This window comes from Mytilus galloprovincialis, chromosome 14 (genome assembly GCF_965363235.1).
Source record: "Mytilus galloprovincialis chromosome 14, xbMytGall1.hap1.1, whole genome shotgun sequence".
Lineage (NCBI taxonomy): Eukaryota > Metazoa > Mollusca > Bivalvia > Mytilida > Mytilidae > Mytilus > Mytilus galloprovincialis.
This window is the reverse complement of record NC_134851.1, coordinates 61920449-61941237: the sequence shown is the minus strand read 5'-3', so window position 1 is coordinate 61941237 and position 20789 is coordinate 61920449. Positions and strand designations below refer to the sequence as shown.

Below are 20789 nucleotides of genomic sequence, written 5' to 3'. Positions count from 1 at the left end.
AGGCACACAGTGCAGAATAAAGGACAGAAAATAGTAAAAGTTGTATAAAAAATAATTAAAGAATACAGAAGGACCCCTCATATTAAGGCAACAGAAGTTTGACAATTTTAAAATCTCTTTAATCGATTAAAAGACAAATCAAGGTAAACATTAAAAAAAAAAACAATGGGGGAAGAGTATAAACAACTATTCTGGTATTTAAATACATGTATCTATGCATTTAAATTAAGTGTCTTTTTCAACATTCAAACTCTGTTGGAGCAGTTTTTGTGTAAGGTGAACACCCCTCCTAATAATATTATTTAGTGGGAGCATGCACGAGCGTAACGTCTCAATTAAGATATGTAAAGGCTATACGATGTGTCAGAGGCTAATATAATTTTCCATTTATAAATTAAAAGATAACATTTAGGGTAAAATTTTGACTGTACATATTTGCTTTTCAGTTCTCCTTATTCGTCCGATAGTTGGACTGAAAAGTATAAATATACAGGCAGTCTGGGGTTAAAATTATGTGAAGTAACCTTCGTAGAACTTTACGGAACTTGCAGATTATTATTGCAGGTTATTTTTTATATTTATTCATACATAGATTTTTGTTCGTCTTGTTGTCCTGGTTAAGGGAAGAAATGAGGGTTGTGCCTGTCCCAAGTCAAAGCTTGCAATTCAGCTGTTGTCGCTATTTGGTATTTTTTGTTAAATCTGTTTTTTATTTATTGTTTTTCCATATTTTTACTGATACAAAAATGTATGAATGAATTCTTAAATTGAGGGCACATATTGCCTGTTACTCCGATAGGAAGTACATGATTTGATGTAATCACAGTTCCGGTAAATAAAGACAATTGTAGTATATTGCTATCAAATAGTTATAACTCCATTAAGCAAAAACAAATCGAGGAAACAAAAACAAAAACGAGGGAAACACATTAATTATAAGAGGAAAACAACGGAACAACAGGAACAGTGAAATACGACAAAAACAAACGCAAACTTACAAACAGACTGTGTGACAACAACTGCCACATTCCTGACCTGGTACAGGACATTTTAAGAAAAAAATAGTGGGTTGAACCTGGCTTTATGGTAACCAGTACGGTCTGGTTTTTACGTACGAATTCACATATAATTACTTAAATCCACATTTGTTTGCCTCTAATGAGGATGTCCATGTGGTGTCCTTAAATATTTTTTTTTTTTTTTATTTTAGCCATTTTTCTCAATTCTGTATATATTTTGAACAATTTTCACTTTGGTTTATTTCAACACTCCATTATTTTCTATTTTCCTTGGTTTTTTTTACCTATTTTTCTCTATTCTGTATACATTCTGCCCTTTATTCTCCACTTTTTGCCTATAGTTCTCTAATCTGTAAACTCCATCCAGACCCTTCCTAATGAATAATTGTCTTATTTGCAATCCTACCACATCTCCTTAGTTTCTATTAGTCTATACACATGATAAAGAACAAATAATGCCATGATATTGTGAGAAAAGCACACCCTCGTTTTTGTTGCGATTAAAAGTAATATCTATAAAATAACATGAACGGTATCATTTTAATGTACCAGATACGTATTTCGACAATTAAAGCCTCTTCAATGATAATCAAGGCCAACATATTTGAATATACAAAATCTAATACAAATGTTGATTAACGGGTCAAACCTAAAAGAACTTAAATGATAAAGTACAGTAAAAACGTTAAACAATTAAACATGTTAAACATAACATTTATCTTTGCGAGACGTGGCTTTGTCCCTTGTTACACACCAGTGAGACTTTGAACATGGACCTACATCTCATACTTTCCCGCAATTTTATAGGAGTCCTATAGCACACGTTTGATCGTAAGTTTGTGTTTTTATAGAGAATTTGTTTCAAACATGAGTCAATATATTACAGACGATTCAAACTCGTAGAATTTTACAGGAACAATGACCAAATAAGAGCAAAAATCGATTGCGTCGTTTTTTTTTATTGTACAATAGACTTTAAATGGTATAAAAATGTATTTGAATATGGTTTTATTTTAGAAAAATGAAAACAAACATAAAATAAATTCAACTACTGTCTCGTTTATTGAAGGATAACTACATGTCTAGCATTTTCTGTGTACTTTTACCAAAGTTTTAATTATCTATTAAAAAAGGTGTAGACATATTATCTTTAATTTTTATCAATTCGCTTTAAATACAGAGTTATATAAATGCAATGTCTTTTGATACATAACATAACTTCAATTCATTTGAAAATTAGTGACTTTGATAAAAAAAAATTACCAAGGTTTAAATATTTGCAAACATGCTTAACTTCCTTGATCAATGAATTTTAAACATTATAAACAAACAATTTTTACTGGATGAATGATTTTTTGCCTCATAGAAAGAAAAAAAGCAGGCAAATTGTCAAATAAAACATTAATTTTAATTATTTAACATTGTAAAGGATAGCAGTTTCTTTTTTGTTCGCAACAAGCAGTTTCTTGGTCTGTGTATCAAAGAAAATAGCTGACGGTTCACGTAGACCGTCCTTGTCTGTCAGAATTTCCCTGTGAAGTTTTCCATCGTTTGATATAATGGCCACATTTGCGGAACTTTGTCCAACAACAAACACGTTACCGTCATTATCTACAGTAATGCCACCGGGGATTGTCAAAACTGAAGTATCTTCAAAACTCCAAACACGTAATCCATCATAGTCACAACAAACTACGCTGTGATCCCTCCAGTTAGTGTAGTATATCTTGTTGGCGAATACAGATACAAAGGAACCTCCCGGTAAGTTACACCTGATCACGTGAGAGGTAATATGATTCGCAGTGTTTATTTGATATATACCACGTCTTTCAACACAGACAAATAGCGAGTCGTGATCACATGTGATTCCATATGGACTATCAGGAAGGTTGATGAACTTTATTTTCTTTCGGAGCTCGGTGTCTATTATGTCAATTCCGATGTGCTCATTGGATCTTCCCGATGTGATAGCGATAGTATTCTCATCGATAAATGTTATGTCAAACCCATAACTAGGACCAAGCAGCATATTATATTTGAATGTACCATCAGATGCAATGACAGAAAGCCTTTTCCTTGAGGAATGATCAGTGAAGAAATATTCGCCATTACCTGACATGCAACAACCTCTAGTAATCTTCCCATTTGTTGAAATTTTCTTTTGTAGAATTAACTTCAAGTCGTTTATGGTCTTCGTTGTTACTTGCAACTGTGCTTGTTTGTCTTTCGCTCTGATTAAACGAATTCTACTCGACGTCGTTTTTATTTCAATTGATCCAAAATTCATCACACTGTTCGAGATACTAAGCACCCCTGGATCTACTTTACAAATCAGGTCGACTGGTTCAAATTTGCCAGTTTCAACCAAGGATTGTAAATATTGTTCATTTTCCAAAACTTTCATTTCAATATCTCTCATGACTAGAAATGTTTGAAGGTTGGAAGCATGTTGTTTAATGCTTTGAAGATTGGTCTGATATTCTGTAATCAAGTTTCCCTTTTCTTTAATCGATGATAAAATCGTCTGAATATTCGTTTTACATTGACATTCTTTTTTCTCAAGATCTTGTATTATTTCTTTTTCAAGTTTATTTAAACGTTTGTTTATTTGGTTTCTTGTTTGTTGTATTTCTACAAGATGTAGCTCCTTCTTTTCTTCAATACTGACCAAATTAACCTTTCGGTCCATCTTAATTCTATAAATGTTATGTAGTAAGTCCATCAGTCTCGTTTCTAAATCTTGTAATTGCTCGGATGTCTTAGCGTTATTCGTGATCTCATCAAGAGGAATGACGGTGCATTTCTGGTGTTCTTTAATGCATTTATAACAAATAGGTAACGCATGCGCAACGCAGTATTGTTGATATTTCTCATTATGATAGGTACATGACTGTTGTATATCAGTAATGATGGACGGAAGAGATTTGTACTTGTCAATTGGTATGATTTCGTGACCACGTGTTGCTTTGAGTACTTTATGAAGTTCTTGGCAGTGATCACAAACGGCTTCTTCACACTCCAAGCACCAGTGTGTTGATGGTTTGGTAATGTGTCGCACTGAACATGGACCACAAAGAGTTGTACTAATATCCATTGTGATACCTGAAATATGTATCAAATATATATGTATTCGTAACATCTTATATAAGAATGCTTTACTGTGACCAATTTCACGAAAAAATCTTACTAGAAAAAATACTCAATTTAAGTCATGAACATTTCAATATAACTTTATTTTTTGTCATAATATTTAATCTGAAAAAGGGCGCTGATTGGTTGGTACTCGTTGTTATTTGTTGATGTTTTTTTCTTCGACTGCACAAAAAAGGAAGACAAAAGGTCAATCAAAAATCGTTATAATGATAATAAAAAAAAACAACAGACAAAGGCATAGCTAAACATACTACTGGCAAAAAGTCAAACACCAGTATGCATGTTTTTAACGCCATGTTCATGTTTCAAATCGCCAGCAGGGAAAATGGTTTTTTCATACCTTTGCGTCCCTCATCGTCTGTCGTTCGTTGTCTTCCGTTACCTGTTTACTTAAATTTGCAGAACTGTTTTGAGTGTTTCCATGAGTATTTGTCATTCTTTTACGAGTTTATTCGTTACCATGGTTACAAAGTTTCGACGATATATAATTCAATGGTTTAATAGTACAAACTACGATAACAACAATTAAAAACTAATTGTTCAGAGAACAATTGAAGGTCTTTTCACATTTCATTTCTAAATAATTGATAAGAAGCTTCTTTCGGTTAATCCAAAGCTACTATAGGCATCCAATCATAGGTTTTCTTCATACTGATTAAAAAACATAAAGATTCTATATACTTTTGACGAAAACTTGGAGATCATTTGCTACTTCCGGTTACAAAAATGTCATTTGCGGTCTCATATGATAGCTTACTTTCCTCTGATATTGAAAATATATGACTTTTATCTATTTTTTTTCAAATAAGGGAGATAATTAGCTTTTTCCGGTTTCCAAAAGGCGATTTTAGGTGTCATTAAAAGGTTATTGTATGTTGATTCTAAAAACGTCTGTAGTTTTTAAGTATTTTTCCCGTGAATTACTCCAAAAAAGCTACTTCCGGTTTGCACAAGGTCACTTCGGGGGCAATGACTCCTATAAGATATCAACAGATTGTCACCGGATCGCTTCGATCCAAATTAGTCAAAATTTCTTGAGGATGTAACAAACAATTCAGAATAACTTTTTTGTCGATATTTTTTGTTGTTACAAAGGAGATGCACACACAATATAAACAGCGAATAGGGAGATAACTCTTACAAAGAAAATTGTTCGGCTTAGCAGGGTCAAATTTAAAAGCATATAAACTGTACGAAACATTATGAGAAATTTCTAAGCGACATATTGAGAAACAAAAATTTATCGCAAGAACAAAATTTGGTGGAAGAAAAAAGAAAGATTAAAGGTCTTTCCACGTCAATTTTCTAAATCATTGATGAGAAGATACTTTCTGTTTATTCAAAGTAACTATTGGCGTCCAAGCATAGGTTTCTTCATTCTGATTCAATAAATATATCGTTTCTATATACTTTTGCCTGTAATAAGGGAGATATTAGGTACTTCGGGTTCATCTAAGGTCACTTCCAGTCTCAAATGATATGTTCCTGTATGCGTATTTAAAAAAAAATATAGTTGTATGTATTTTTCCATGAAAAAAGTGCAAAAATGGCTAATGCCGTTCTAATCAAGGTCACTTCTGGTTGAAATTTTTCAAGGTCATATGTCAAGCAAGCGTTTGCATAAGACCCTTTTGCTTTATTATGTACCAAGTTGGAGTAATAATAAATTAACCTTAAATCTAATCATTTCAGGGACCATAACTCCTATAAGATGTCATTGGATTGTTTCAGACCAAATGTACCATATCTTCATCACAATAAAACAAACATTTCGCAATAGATCTTTTATATATAACTTTAAAAGTGTCATTAAAATGCAAAAACAAGCAATAGTCAAAATTGAGAACATGACCTTGACCTTTGACCTTGACATAATTTTCTAAGTTAGGACCCATGGACCTCAAAAATGACTTTACGTTTATTCGGCTTATGGTTTTTGAGTTACAAAAATAAGACGACCAATTTTTTTTGGTAAAGGTAGATAACTCCTATAAGATTTCACTGGATCGCTTCGATCCAAATTAGCCAAAAATTACTGAGGATGTAAAGAAAAATTCAGAAAAAGAATTTTATCGTTATTTATTTTTTTGTTACAAAGGAGATGCACACACAAGATAAACAGTGAATAGGGAGATAACTCTTACTAAGGAAATGTTCGGATTAGCAAGGTGAAATTTAAAAGCGCATAAACTGTACGATACAATACTAGAAATATCTAAGCGACATGTTGAGAAAGAAAAATTTCAAAATTTGGCAGAAGAAAAAAAGAAAATAATTGAAAGCCAATTGTTCAGAGAACAATTTCAGGTCTTTCCACAATTATTTGACAAAACTGTTGAAAAGAAGGTAGTTCCTATTTACTCAAAGTTAAAAATGGCATCCAATGATTAGTTTCTTCATACTGATAGGATAAGTAATTGTTTTCCATAAACTTTTCAGTGAAATAGGGGAGAAAATTTGCTACCTCCGGTGAAGTTAATGTCACTTCCGGTCTCATATAATAGCTTTTCCCCCACTGATTCCAAAAATATCTAGTTTATAATACTTTTCTTTGAAAACCATAAGATAATTGGCCACTTTCAGTTGATCAAAAGTCAGTTCTAGTCCTAAGTGATAAGAAAATGTATCAAAATTGCAAAATATATGGATTCTGAGTACTTTTATAAGAAAAAAGTGCAAAAAAGGCTACTTCCGATTTTCATTTTTCAAGGTCATATGTCACCCAACCTTTTGTTAAAGGTCATTTGGCTTTATAATGAACCAATTTTAGGTAGCAATTAACAGTTAGGAAAAAATACTAAAATTTGCCCTTATGAATTTTACTATTCCCTTTTCATTGCTTTCTTGCAATACCAAGCTTACTGTTTGTGTCATAACTGGGCATATGTATGTAATCAGAATCTTCCATAGATTTGATATCCAGTATATAACATGGTAAAATACAATTTCTTTTTGGTGTATCCATGGCAACAATCTGCATTTATTTGTTATAAAATATTGCAAAAAGGGGGGGAAAGATGTCACATATTTCCCCAAAATTTGGCTAAAAGTAGAATTTCAATCGCTTGAAGTAATACCTTTTCTGAAACTGTGTACATATATAATTCAGCAAGTCCAATGAAAATCATATGTCTTTCGTCTCATTTTTTTGTAAAATTGCGACAAAAACTTCGTGTAGAAAAAGAGTGTTTGTAAACAGTACATTAATTTCTGGACCGATGGCCGGTCTAGCTATGAAAATACGGATTGTCAAACAGAAAACAGCCCATAAAACATGTAAAAAATAATCTTGATGCACTTATAAACCATCTTTGAAGGCTGAATTAGCGCTCATCTGTCTAAAAATGAATTCTATTACACAATAACTTTCCTATTTGAAAAATCCACAGGGGCCAAAATGCTAAACTAAACTCCTAACTGTGTATTGCTACCTTAAGTAATTATCAATTAACCTTATAATTTGACATTTCAGGGGCACTAACTCCTATAAGATTCCAATACATTGTATCAGACAAAATGTAACATATCTTCATTATCATAAAGCAAACATTTTGCGCTTGTTCTTTTATACATATCTTTGAAAGAAAATGCAAAAATAAGCAAAAGTCAAAATTTAGAATTTGACTTTGACCTTTGACCTTGACCTCATTTTCTAAGTTAGTACCTAGGGACCTCAAGTAAAAACATTCCAGGGTTATACGGATAACGGTTTATGAGTTAAAAAATCAAACCGACAAATTTATTTCGTAAAGGTAGATAACTCCTATGAATTTCATCGAATCACTTTGATGCAAATCATGAAAATTCAGTTTGAAATATCATATCCAGCGTCAAATGATAGCTTATTGTAAACTGATTCCAAAAATATATGGTTTCTATACATTTTTTTTCTAAATATGGGAGATAAATGTTACTTCCGGTTTGGAATATGTCACTTTCGGTTTTATTTGATAGTTTTCTTGACACTGATTCCAAAAATATATTGTTCAATAGACTTTACATCAAATAAGTACAAAACAAAGCTATTTCTGGTTTACACAAGGTCACTTCAGGTTGACTTTTCAAGGTCATGTCAATTGCAACCTAATAAAAAAAGTCCCATGGCTTTATCGTGTCTAAATATGAAGTTAAAGCAAAGGTCAAAATCTAGAATATCAAATTTAACTTTGACCTTGAGCTCAATTTCAAGGTCATACACCAAGGACAATTCATATTTTACTAGGTCTTTTTTATACTTGGATACTTGGTGAATGAGTAATACCACCATACATGTAACTTAAAATATAAAAAGGGAGAAAACTCCCTTTTACGGTCAAAATAGTAAAAATATTTTGTCGATATCTTGTACTGTTTTTGAAAGTCAGTGAAAATAGGCCAAAATCAAAATTTAGACTATGACCTTGAACTTTGACCTTGCCATAATTTTCATTTTTTTGGACCAAGGACCTCAAATCAAAAGACCCTAGGTCTCTATCACTTATGGTTTACCAGTTAGAAATGCATATTTCTAATATCACATGCAAAAGGGGAAATAACTCTCATATGAAGTCTTCATATCGCTTCGGCCAAAATGGGACAACTCATGCTAAGGATATTACGAGCAATTTTATAAAATAAATTAGTCGCTTTCTTTTGCGGTTACGGAGTAAATGTAGTCACAACGAAAACAGTGTTCGAGGAGATAACTCTTACAAAGAAAATTGTTCGGCTTAGAATGAATGAAAATAAAAAGCGCATAAACTGATGATACTATATAAGAAATATCTTAGCGATATATTGCGAAACAAAAATGTTACGCGAGAACAAAACTTGGCGGAAAAAATAATAATAATGATCAGAACAAATACAATAGGTCTTTCCTCAGAAAAGTGGAAAGACCTACTAATCAGAACAAATACAATAGGTCTTTCTTCAGAAAAGTGGAAAGACCTAATTACAGGGAATATTTGACAGTACAACAATAACCATCAATACCCGATTCCTCCGTAACATTGGACAACATTAACCATCAACAACCGAATTCTAAATACTAGATAAAATTAACCACCAACACCTGACTCCTCCGAAATATTGGATAACACTTATCACCAACACCCGACTCCTTGGATATATTGGACAACACTAACCATCAACACCCGACTTCTCTGATATATTGGACAACACTAAGGATCAACACCTGACTCCTTCGAAATATTGGACAACACTAACTACCAACACCCGACTTCTCCGAAATAAAGGACAACACTAATCACCAACACTCGACTCCTTAGATATATTGGACAACACTAACCATCAAAACCCGACTCCTCCGAAATATTGGACAATACTAACCATTAACACCCGACTCCCTGGATAAATAGGACAACACTAACCACCAATACCCGAATTCTCCGAAAAATTGGACAACACTAACCACCAACACCCGACTCCTTGGATATATTGGACAACACTAATCACAAACAACCCACTACTCTAATATATTGGACAACACTTACCACCAACACCCGACTTCTTTGATATATTGGACAACACGTACCACCAACACCCGACTTCTCCGAGAAAAGGACAACACTAATCACCAACACTCAGCTCCTTAGATATATTGGACAACACTTACCATCAAAACCCGACTCCTCCGAAATATTGGACAGTACTAACCATCAATCACAAACAACCCACTACTCTGAAATATTGGACAACACTAACCGCAAACACCCGACTCCTCCGAAATATTGGACAACACTAACCATCAACATCCGACTACTTGTATATTTTAGACACTTATCACAAACACCCGACTACTCTGAAATATTGGACAACACTAACCACCGACACCCGACTCCTTGGAAATATTGGACAACACTAACCACCAACAACCGACTCCTTGGAAATATTGGACAACGTTAATCACAAACACCCGACTCATCCTAAATATTGGACAACACTGACCACCAAATCCCGACTCCTCCGTTATATTAGACATATTAACAAACAAACACGAGCAATGCATAGTCCAGATAGACATATAAGCACAAAACCTTTAATGTCAATGTCCAAACGGAATTCCAGCTATATAGACAATAAACATTAGATATACCAAATGATTTCTAAAACGGTGCAAGCTGTACTCGCCACAACAGGATGCTTACTACTCGTTTGGTTGAATACTGCCGCAAAAGAAAACAAATCGTGAAAACACTCACAACACGACAATCTACAACGACGGTACACTGTTTCGTAAACAAACACAAGTCTGCTAGCTTTCATCAGAAAATAACGAAAAACAGACACCTAAAAGATTTCAGAATGAAAAAAAACGCCAAAACTTAAAGAAAACCTCTAAATTATCTGAATCTAGGTCAATGCAGAGGAGTTGTAAAATCTCAAGAGTGGGAAATGTAATAAGAACATTCCACTTACATGTCATTTGTCTAGATGTTGGATTATTGTGGATTCATTATTATTCGTTGGAAATAATTTTCGTGAATTTCGTGGGTACAGGTGAACTATGAAATTAAATGTTCAACGAATGACAAATTTTCTATAGACTTGTACGCAGACTTCGGCTCACGAAAACAGATTCATCCACAGTATCATTTTGACATGATTTATCATTGAAATGGTAGCAAATAAAGGCAACAGTAGTATACCGCTGTTCAAAACTCATAAATCCATGGACAAAAAACAAAATCGGGATAACAAACTAAAACCGAGGGAAACGCATTAAATATAAGAGGAGAACAACGACATAACATTAAAATGTAACACATATAGACAAAATCCCACGAGAATAACAAATATAACATATATATACAACATCAAAACCAAATACATGAATTTGGGATAGACAAGTACCGTGACACGTCTTATCGCAATGTGAATTTACACTCAAAAATAAGAGAAAACAAACGACACAACGTTATAATAAATAATTTTGAATTCTTCGAAAAAACTTTGGAATCCTTCATCCTTCTGTTTATTTGGTGTTTTACAAAAAATGTACACTTTTTTAAGCGTCACTTTAGAGTGTCTTTTGAAGACGAAACGCACGTGTGGGGAACAAAATTACCAGCCTGGTTTCTTTGGTCCGTTTTTATTAATTGAAAGCTTCAAATGCAATTTATTCAGATTAAGCATTATGAAATAATGGTGCTGATGAGCATTTTGCTGCAGTGTACTTGGGATCAATAGAATTGACGTATAAATTTGAGCAAATCAATTTTTTTCACAAATAACGAAAACTTCGCTAATTTAAACCTCTAAAAACAAGAGAATCTAAAGAGCCTGTGTCGCTCACCTGCATCTTTAACACTGGCCATCTTTTAGTAAAACACATCATTTAAGGGGAATATCTCTATTTTATGATTTCCGTGATAATAGGCAAAAAAGGATTTTAAATGGTAAAATTCATCATTCAAGGGCAATAACTCCTATACAAAGTCGTCTCACAGTTATGACGTACATGAACAGTAAGTAGAGCTCAAAATTCAGAACATTTTCGCCCTAGTCATATTTTCATTATCTATAGATGTTATCAAAATAGTAGGCAAAACTTGTATTTAATCCCTATTTTCTATTTTTAGCCATGTCGGCCATCTTGATTGACATGCAGGATCATCGGACACATTTGTAAACAAGAAACCCCAATGATGATTGTGACCAAGCTTAGATAAATTGTACCCAGTAGTTTCAGAGGAGATTTTTTGTAAAATTTAACAGACGACGACTGCACACGACGACGGACGCCCAGAGATGAGAAAAACTTACAGGTTAACTAACTGGACGTTAATTAAAAATCAGTGAGGCTCTTACTCGAATTAACACTTTAAATTCAATTTCCGAGTGAAAAGATTATTCGAACGTATGTTATGATTTTATAGGTGGACGTAAGGACAGGACTTGCTTGGGGTTAAATATTTTATTTTTACTTGATTAAGCTGTTGCTAATGCGGTTTATCTATTGTACGAGGCGCTGTCGTGCAAATAATTGTTTTCATTCACGCACAAAACTATGTCAAACATTTTCCTACATATTATTAAACAGAAAATTGATGTTCATCCTATCGATGAGAAACATATATTTATTTTAGTTTTTACCAGGCTAGAATATTAATTTACAAAATTCTTACACCCCAACACCATCTGATATCAATTGGCCACCCGTAAACCTCAAATCTAACCTGACTCAAGCTGGCATCCACTGGCCACCCGTAAACCTCAAATCTAACCTGACTCAAGCTGGCATCCACTGGCCACCCGTAAACCTCAAATCTAACCTGACTCAATCTGGCAGCCACTGGCCACCCGTAAACCTCAAATCTAACCTGACTCAAGCTGGCGGCCACTGGCCACCCGTAAACCTCAAATCTAACCTGACTCAAGTTGGCATCCACTGGCCACCCGTAAACCTCAAATCTAACCTGACTCAAGCTGGCATCCACTGGCCACCCGTAAACCTCAAATCTAACCTGACTCAAGCTGGCATCCACTGGCCACCCGTAAACCTCAAATCTAACCTGACTGAAGCTGGCATCCACTGGCCACCCATAAACCTCAAATCTAACCTGACTCAAGCTGGCACCCACTTTTATGTTTCCCCCTTAATTCTGCACCTTTTACTCATTGTTCTCCCTATATTCGTGGAGCAGTGAGCCAGGATCCCAGGCTACAAATACTATTGGAATCGGTATCGGATTCGACCGGCGACTTGTTAATTATTGGTAATATTAATTATTTGGAAAACTAAAGGGCCTGGAATGGTGTAATTTTAATCCACACCATTGTCCTATAGTATTTATATATAAAGTTAAATTTTGCTTGCAATACGTCGACTGAGCATTCGCGAAAGCGTATAAGACATGGATTGATAACGGTCTCCGAATTTGGATATTTTCTCAACAATTTGCGTTTTCTGTGGAAAAAAGATTGTTTCAAAGACAAATTTAGGAAGTACAAAACACTACATTTATAAATCATATCACAAATATTTCCGACTTTGTATCAGAGATGTTGTAGCTCAATGAAATCGGTCTCTTCCTTTAGTAGTATAGATGCTTACTATAACAATAAAGTCAATGCTTTTAATTTAAAGTTACATGAATAAGGTTACATTTTTTTTGTAACACAATTATACAGTCGAAAAAATGGTGCAATACTTATCTAGTACAGTATAACATATCAAATAGCATTTTATGGCCTTGCCCTCATTACATTTACACAATTAGAACTGTTGCTTTATGAACACAAATGTATTATACTATTAGTATATCTAATATTTAGTCAAACAAAATCAGCAATTTTAAAAATAATTATCAAATCAACATTTGCTTTTGTTATTACATGCTTGAGATGTTAAACAAACCCCGTGTTAGAAATATTTTTAAATTTTGAAACCAAGTTTAGTCATATCTCTAAATCATGAGGAAAGCTGTAATGACAAATTTCCTTTTAAAAGCGATATGTCAAAAATGTATATACAATTTCAAATAAATCGTATTCTTACCAGAATCAAATCATCAAATAAGTATCAGCATTCATCATAAGGAAGCAAAACGTCACATGGTATCGTTTAAATGTATGTCATATGATGTATACTAAGTATCATAAAAAACGACACACATTATATCATACTGAAAACCATTACATTTACAAAAGTATTTTTTTTATTCAGAGGGGAAGATATTAGACAAATTGAAGCAACAGTAGTTTACACAAATTTTTAATCTCATAAATCGATTCAGAAGGTAAATCAAGTAAAATTGAAGAAAAAAATTTGGAGAATAGGATGAATGACTATTCTGGTATCTAAAGGCTGAAAAACTTTGTCGCTAGTGAAAATAAGACACAACATGTCATATCGGTCAACCAATTCGTGATGGTGCATTAAGTGTATTTCCAATATTTTTTTCAATAACTCTGTTGGATCAGTGTTTGTGTAAAAGGTTCATACCCCTGCTAAAGTGCTTTTTATAGCATGCAGGAGCGGACCGTTTCAATAGGAATATGTAAAGGCAGTGTGATGTGTCAGAGGGTAATATAATTTTCGATATATGAATTAAAAGATTTAAGGTAAAATTCAGAAAATACTTATTTGTTTTTCATTCTCCCTTATTCGACTGATGGATGGACCTAACTGTTAACCTTTACATGCAGATTAGATATAGATGTGAAGTAACCTTCATTTAACTTCAACCTAATAAAAATAGTCATTGAAAAATAGACTAGATGATAAATGGACAGGATTTTTTAAGTGTTAAAATATAAATACATATAGATACAATTAGGGGTTACAGTAGATAGAATGTAAATCATCAGAGAACAGTTTTTAAAGCTTCTTCATAACCATTTTCCGTATTTTACTCATACGTTGAGCTTTGTTTTTCTTATAGGCCCGGGTTAGGGAAGGGTTGAGGGTTGTGTTTGTCCAAAGCCAGGAGATTGTTATTATTACATCATGTTATTTTGTTATCACCTAAGTTGAACAAAGGTATACAGAAAACATATCAATGTACATTACATTGCGTTGTACATTTGTTGCGGAAATAAATAATATTAGTTACATTATAACTGTATCAGGAGCAGCACAACCGACAGGTTAATCAAAGAGAATCCAGTTTGTCAATTATAGTTCTAAACAATTAGCACAATTTTCGAAGTTTTAGTTACTGTTTTTTTTTTTATTCATGATAGTTTTAAATTTAAAAACGTTAATAAAAATTACCTGTTAATGAAATAAATATTCAGCTGTTATCCTTAGATGATGTTTGTTAAATCTTGTATTGTTTTGTGATAGATCTGGCCGTTGGGTTTAACGTATTACTTGTTTCCCAATTACTTAAATTCACATGAGTCTGCCTCTAATGAGGGTCCTTCAATTTTGTATTCTTTAATTGTTTAAGCCATTTTTCTCTATTCTTTATATTTTTTGTGTCTATCATCCTCTATTCTTTATATTTAAGCACCCCGTTATTCTGTACTGTATATTTTCGGCCTATTTTTCTCAGACTTTTTTCTGCCCTCTATTCTCTATTATGTAAATTCTATCCATACCTTCTCTAATGGATAATTGTTCTTAATGTAATCATACTATATTTCCTTATTTTCTCTTGGACTTAAATGAACAAAAATTAATTGTCATGATATTGTGAAAAAAATACACTGCGTTTTTGTTGCGATCAAAAGTAATGTGTGTGAAAATTATAAACGGTACCAATTTTAGATACCAGTTGCTCATTTTGACAATTTAAATCTCTACGAAGATGCTCGCGGCCACTGTTAAAGAGCGGATCAAACCAAAAAAGGACCTTAAGTATAGTAAAAAACGTCAATCAATTAAACACAAAATTCATCTTTGAATAACTTGGTTTTGTCACTTTTTAAACATCAGTGATGCTTTGAGTATATACCTACAGTGCACAGCTTTCCGCAAGTTAAAGGAGTCGTCTAGTACAAGTTTGTTTGGAAGTTTTTGCTCTTTTTTGAGAGAATTGATCTCAAACATGAGTCAATATATTATTAACGATCGATGAATTTTACAGGAACAATGACTAAATAAGAGCACGATACATTTCAATTGATTGTTAATCAATGAAAATAAACTTAAATATTTTTTTGAATAGTATTGAATCATTTTAGAGAAATTAAATTAAAAAAAACCGACTGTAATATTTATTTCAGGATTAATGCATTTCTTAGATTTTTAGTCTACTTTTACAAGATTGAAATTATCTATCAAAAATTAAAGTATAAAAAGTTTTGATGATTGTTCTTTAAATTTTTTCCTTCGTTTGAAATACAGACTTATATATACGCAAAGCCGTTCGATAACTAACATAACTTAAATTTATTTGAAACAAGTCTGAATTTCATATCTTTAATTAGACCGAGGTTAAAATATTTACATTACAAACATAATTGATTCCATCGATCATTGTTAAAAATCATTTTTACAGATTGAAAGATGTCATGCCTCATAGAACAAAAGAACAAAAGAAGTCAAATTGTCATATAAAACTTATTAATATCAATCATTTTAAGTAACACTGTAAAGGAAAGCAGTTTCTTGTTTATTCGCAACAAGAAGTTTCCTGGTCTGCTTATCAAAGAAAATAGCTGACGGTTTACGAAGACCATCATCTATGGTTAGAATTTCCCTGTGTTGTTTTCCATCATTTGATATAATGACCACATTCGACGATTCCTCTCCGACAACAATCACGTTTCCTTCTTTATCTACAGTAATGCCTCTCGGTCTTTTCAAAACTGATTCTTCTTTAAACTTCCAAACATGTGATCCTTTATGATCACAACAAACTACACTGTGATCATACCAGTCAGTGTAGTATATCTTCTCGGCGAATACAGATACGAAAGATGCTGATAAGTTACAACTTATCAAGTGAGAGGTAGTATAATCCAAGGTGTTTACTCTATATATACCACGTCCTGTAACACAAACAAACAGCGAGTCTTGATCACGTGTGATTCCCCATGGACGATCAGGAAGGCTGATGAATTTGATTTTCTTTCGGCTCTCAATGTCTATTATGTCAATACCGATGTGCTTACTAGAATATCCAGATGTGATAGCGATTGTTTTCTCATTAATTATTGTTATGTCATACCCATAACTAGGATCTAGCAAAATATCAAATTTGAATTTTCCATCCGACGCAATAACATTTAGCCTTTTCCGTAAGTTATAGTCGGTGAAGAAATATTCGCCATTAACTGCCATGCAACAACCTCTAATTTTCACCCCATCTGTTGTAATTGTCTTTTGTAGAATTAACTTCAAGTCGTCTATGGTCTTCGTTGGTGTTGCTTGCAACTGTGCTTGCATGTCTTTTGCTCTGAATAAACGAATGTTACTCGACTTCTTTTTAATTTCAATTGATCCAAAAGATTTCAAACTGTCTAAAATACTAAGCACACCTGGTTCTACTTTAAAATCGAGCTCGACTGGTTCAAATTGGTTAGTTTCTACCAAGGATTGTAAATATTGTTCATTTTCAAAAACTTTAACTTCAATACTGCTCATTACTAGAAATGTTTGAAGATCGGAAGCATGTTGTTTGGTGCTTTCGAGATTAGTCTGATATTCTGTTATTAAGTTTTTCTTTTCTTTAACTGATGATAAAATCTTCTGAAAATTCTCCTTACATTGACACTCTTTCTTCTCAAAATCTTGTATTATGTCTTTTTCAAGTTTGTCTAAATGTTTGTTTATTTGATTTCTTATTTGTTTAATTTCTGTAAGATGTCCCTGCTTTCTTTCTTCAAAACTGACTAAATTAGCCTTTCGGTCCTTTTCGATTCTATCAATGTTCTGTAATAAGTCTATTAGTCTTGTTTCTAAATCTTCTAATTGCCCAGATGTCTTAGCGTTACTGGTGACATCGTCAAGAGGTATGACGCTGCATTTCTGGTGTTCTTTAATGCATTTGAAACAAATAGGTAACGCATGCGCAACACAGTATTGTTGATATTTTTCATTGTGATAGGTACATGACTGCTGTATATCAGTAATGAAGGACGGAAGAGATTTGTACTTGTCAATTGGTATGAGTTCGTGACTTCGTGTGACTTTGAGTACTTTATGATGTTCTTGACAGTCATCACAAATGGCTTCTTGACAATCCGAGCACCAGTATGCTGATGGTTTTGTCGTATATCGTTCTGAACATGGACCACAAATAGTTGTACTAGTAGCCATAGTGATGCCTGAAATATGTATCAAATATATATCAAATATCAAGAGTTGTAACAACTTACTTATAATGCTTTTCTGCGATCAATTTCACAAAAAAATCTAAAGAAAGAATAAGTCATGAACATTTCAGTATAACATCATGTATAACCTGAGACTACTATAACAGTCTCAGGTATAACTTATGATTATTTTTGTCGCAACTTTTTAAAAGGGCGCTGATAGGTTTTTTTTTATGTGTTTTCTTTTTATCGAGCTGCACAAAAAAGGAAGACGACACTAAGGTAAAAAAAAAAAAACCACTACGAGATAGCAAAACATACTAATGGCGAAAAGTCAAACAACAATATGCATGTTTTTAACGACATGTTTATGTTTCATATTACCTGCAGGGAAAATGTAAGATTTTCTCATACATTTGCGTCCCTCATCGTTTGTCGTTCGTTGTCGTCTGCAACATGTGTAATCTCGGTTAACTGAATTTTACAGAACTAGCTTGAGAGTTTCAATGGGTATTCGTCATTCGTTTACGAGTTTATTCGTTACTATGGTTACAAAGTTTCGATATATAATTTAAATATTTAAAAGTACAAACTTCAATAACAAGAAATACATGAACTATTGGACAGTATATTGGACGATAACCATTAACACGAGACTTCTCTGACAACAATAACTACTAATACCCGGCTCCACTGAAATGTTAGTCATCCTTAACAATCAACACCGAAATATTGGATATCACTTACAACTAAAAATTAGACGACAACACAAACCACCAACGCCCGATTTCTTCGAATAATTAGACAACTTTTACCACCAACATCTGACACCAAACTCTTTCGAGAAATTAGACAACTAATCAAACAAAAAACGAGACAATCAAAGCCCGGACAAACATTAAGACACTAAACAGAGGTTGAAACAGGATGACCACTACACAGAAGATGGACATAAGAGTTAACAAATGATTAGTAAAACGGGGCTAAGTCTACTCGCCACTTCAGGATGTTTTCTACTTGATTGGACGTCAGCTAAAAAATCAATATGACTCTAACTAGAATTGAAGATTTGAACTCAATTTTCAAAAAAATTATTATTCGAACGTATTGAACGATCAATTGATTTCATCGGGTGACGTGAGGACAGGTCCTTTTGGTTGTAAATTATTCATTTTTGTGCACTTTTTTATTTGTTGCTAGTATATGTATTATCTTTTTCGCTAGGCTCTGCCGCGCAAAAAATTGTTTTCACTCACGTACACAACTATTCGAGATTGTCCTACTTTTTATTGGACAAAATATTGACTGTAATTTTGTTCTTCTTCATTTTTTTACCAGGCTAGAATATTCATGATGCTCATTGCAAAAATCGTTATACAACCCAACTCCACCGAATATCTAATGGTCCACCTTCAAATCGAACCTGAATTGTAAGCACTATACTCAAAATGGCAACCAAATTTAGCAAATAATTAAAGGTAACACACTTTCCGTCAGTCATTTAGTCTATTAGGGTCGGGATGGGGTCCTTCATTACTTTATTTTCAACTTTTTAGACCATTTTTTTTAAAATTTTCTTATATATTTCAGCACCCCATTAAATCTCTACTTTTTTTACCTATTTGTCTCTATTCTTTGTATTGTTTGCTGTACATCTTTCCGTTTTATTTTAGTTTTTAGTAACATGCAGAAGGCCAATTGTCACCATTGAAAACAATTAATCGTAAAAATAACACACTTGCTTAGTTCAGTATAACATATCATTATTTTTACTATGACTTTATAACAGATATCTCGACTCTATTCTTTATATTGTTTTCTGTTTATTCGGCACTTTTTTCATGAAGACTGATTTTAAGATGGCGTGGTAGAAAATGCTTAAAATTCAAAGGCCAATACGAGTGTACAGTGACAATTGAAAAACAATTAATCGTAAACAAATGGTGCAACATTTTCTTAGTTCAGTATAACAGATCATATATCATTTTGACTTTTGCCTTTATAACCAGATATATTGACTCTATTCTTTATATTAATTGCAGTTAATTCTGCACTTTTTACCTTTTTATTTTAGAGAAAATACTAATTGCATGCAGACTTAAAAGAAAATGCATAAAACGAAATTGTACTGTCAGCATTGAAAAACAATTAATCGTAAAAAATGGTGCACAATTTGCTGTGTTAAGGTTAACATATCAACAGCATTTTTGACCTTGCCCGTATTACATTTATATCGACATGATCATGAATTTAAAATTAAATCAGTTGTACTATAAACAAAAATCTAATGATATCATATATATCGGCTCAAATAAAATCAATTTCTTTTAAACAGTTAACAAATCATCGATTGCTTTATATTTTATGTTATTTTTTAATAATACATGACCATACATGCTCCATTCATGCTTATAAAGACAAACATTTTGAAATAAGTTCAAGTCAATAGTCATATCTCTAGAAAATGATGAAAGCTTTTATTAAGTTTTCGAATGAAATATGTCAAAAATGTATATGCAATATTAACAGAAAATCATAATCTTACCTGAACAAAATATCCACCTTCATAACAAAAAGGAAACACGTCACATGAAGTGTATGTCACATGATGTATACTAAGTACCTTTAAAAACGCAACACATCAAATCTTTATATTTCAACGAATGTGTGTGCATTTTGTAACATGTAATGCGCTTAGACCACTTGTAGTGATATATAATTGCACTATAAAAATGCTCAGTAAAAATGCCTTGCTATATTGATAAATAATAATCATAATGATGTTGTTTATTGTTTTGTGCACAAATCAGGCCGTTGGTTTTGTCGTTAGAAATGTTGTTCACAATGTCATGTCGAGGCTTTTATATCTTGATTTGCGGTATGAATGGGTTTCCTTTTGACACTTCT

General features: G+C 32.9%; 2 long non-coding RNA genes across 2 annotated transcripts; both read right to left on the bottom strand.

The window, feature by feature from the left end:
- Positions 1-2014: 2014 nt before the first annotated feature.
- Positions 2015-13792, bottom strand: LOC143058643 (uncharacterized). Its single transcript, XR_012973166.1, has 2 exons — positions 13675-13792; positions 2015-4121 (listed from the first exon to the last, which is right to left on the bottom strand). It is a non-coding gene; the product is annotated as an uncharacterized LOC143058643 (long non-coding RNA).
- A 2238-nt stretch (positions 13793-16030) lies between these two features.
- Positions 16031-20501, bottom strand: LOC143058640 (uncharacterized). The gene is made up of 2 exons (XR_012973163.1): positions 20428-20501; positions 16031-17894 (listed from the first exon to the last, which is right to left on the bottom strand). It is a non-coding gene; the product is annotated as an uncharacterized LOC143058640 (long non-coding RNA).
- Positions 20502-20789: the final 288 nt, after the last annotated feature.